Source organism: Notamacropus eugenii, chromosome 2 (assembly GCF_028372415.1).
Source record: "Notamacropus eugenii isolate mMacEug1 chromosome 2, mMacEug1.pri_v2, whole genome shotgun sequence".
NCBI classification, from domain to species: Eukaryota; Metazoa; Chordata; class Mammalia; order Diprotodontia; family Macropodidae; genus Notamacropus; species Notamacropus eugenii.
The window spans coordinates 278,311,030-278,312,449 of NC_092873.1; the positions used below are offsets into that span (position 1 = coordinate 278,311,030).

The 1,420-nt window shown below is 34.5% G+C and overlaps 1 pseudogene; it reads left to right on the forward strand.

The window, feature by feature from the left end:
- The first annotated feature begins 253 nt into the window (after positions 1-253).
- LOC140523891 (AP-1 complex subunit sigma-3 pseudogene) lies at positions 254-690 on the forward strand (annotated as a pseudogene).
- The last annotated feature ends 730 nt before the right edge of the window (positions 691-1,420 follow it).

The window sequence follows — 1,420 nt, forward strand, 5'->3', positions numbered from 1 at the left end:
AATTAGAAGAGCAAGAATGGCCTACCTATCAGATCTATGGGGAGAAGAGGAAATCATGACCAAACAAGTTGGTACAACTTTCAGTTTAAGGGCATTTTGGGAAGCAATTATGGTCTGAGAAGGCTTCACCTGTCACCTCCTCAGCCTGTGGTGGTGGCCATTGGCACATCCTGCTTCTGGCCCCTTCTGTTCCTCAGGTCCACTGACCAAGCCTCGCAGGGGGTGGATGGTGGCCTTGGCCTTGGCCAACGTGATGCATTTCATATTACGGTTCAGTCAATAAGGGAAATTAAGGTTGCAGAAATGGGATACCACACTCCCTGATAAAGAGAGAAAAAAGATCACCTGAGAAATCATACATATGATTCTGTCTCATGGTCAAAAGACAAGCAATTTTGTTGACTAGAAGGATCTAAAACTTGTTTATAAAAGATATGCTAGAAAATCAAAACAATAAACTGTGGACACTAGAGATTGTACATCGTTATATGAAATTACTAGATAAGCATGTTGGAAATGTCTGTTAACTAGATATTATATTTAATTCCGAAAAGGTCTATTTTATCCTTCATGAGTTTATAATTAGTGGAGAAATCCAGGAAACCTCAAAGAAAACTGCTGTCAAGACTACAGAAGACTCTGATGCTACAGGAGACAATGGAAGAATACATGAGTAAGCCTGCATTTTAACTGAAAAATCTACTTGAAAATTCAGTGATGCTGCATGTCACATATTTGTAAAACTTCAACTGGATGTGGTTCTTTTCTGATGTGCCAGAACCTTATGTCAAAAATAACTTAAATGAATTGTGTGTGAAACTTCTTAGATACGTTGGGATACTGTGATCAACTAGCAAGACTTAAAAATGTAGCTTATTTGTAACAGGTGCATATCTATATTATTCTCTATACATAGATTGTCTCCACTGAAACTTAAAACAACCATCATTCAGTAGATTGCATATTTTGTTTACATAATGATTTTTCTAGCAAAGTAATAATTTTAAAATATTTTTGAGAATTGATTGATGCTATATTTTTGCTAGTATTCTCAAAGAACAAGTTGGTTCTTGTATAACTTTGTAAAAGTTATTACGAATGTACTACTTATTTTGAACCAATATAATACTTTAGTGTAACTAAAAAAAAATAAGCTTTTGTACAAACAAAACCAATGCAACCAAGATTAGAATGAAAGCAGAAAACTAGGAAACAATTTTACTGCAAGTGTCTCTGTTAAAGACCTCATTTCCAAAATATATAGAGAACTAAGTCAAATCTATAAGGGTACAAATCATTCTACAGTTGATAAATGTTCAAAGGATATGAACAGGCAGCTTTCAAATGAAGAAATCAAAGGTATCCATAGGCACATATCTATAGGCTTCATGTGTTCTTCATCAAAGAAATGAAAATTAAA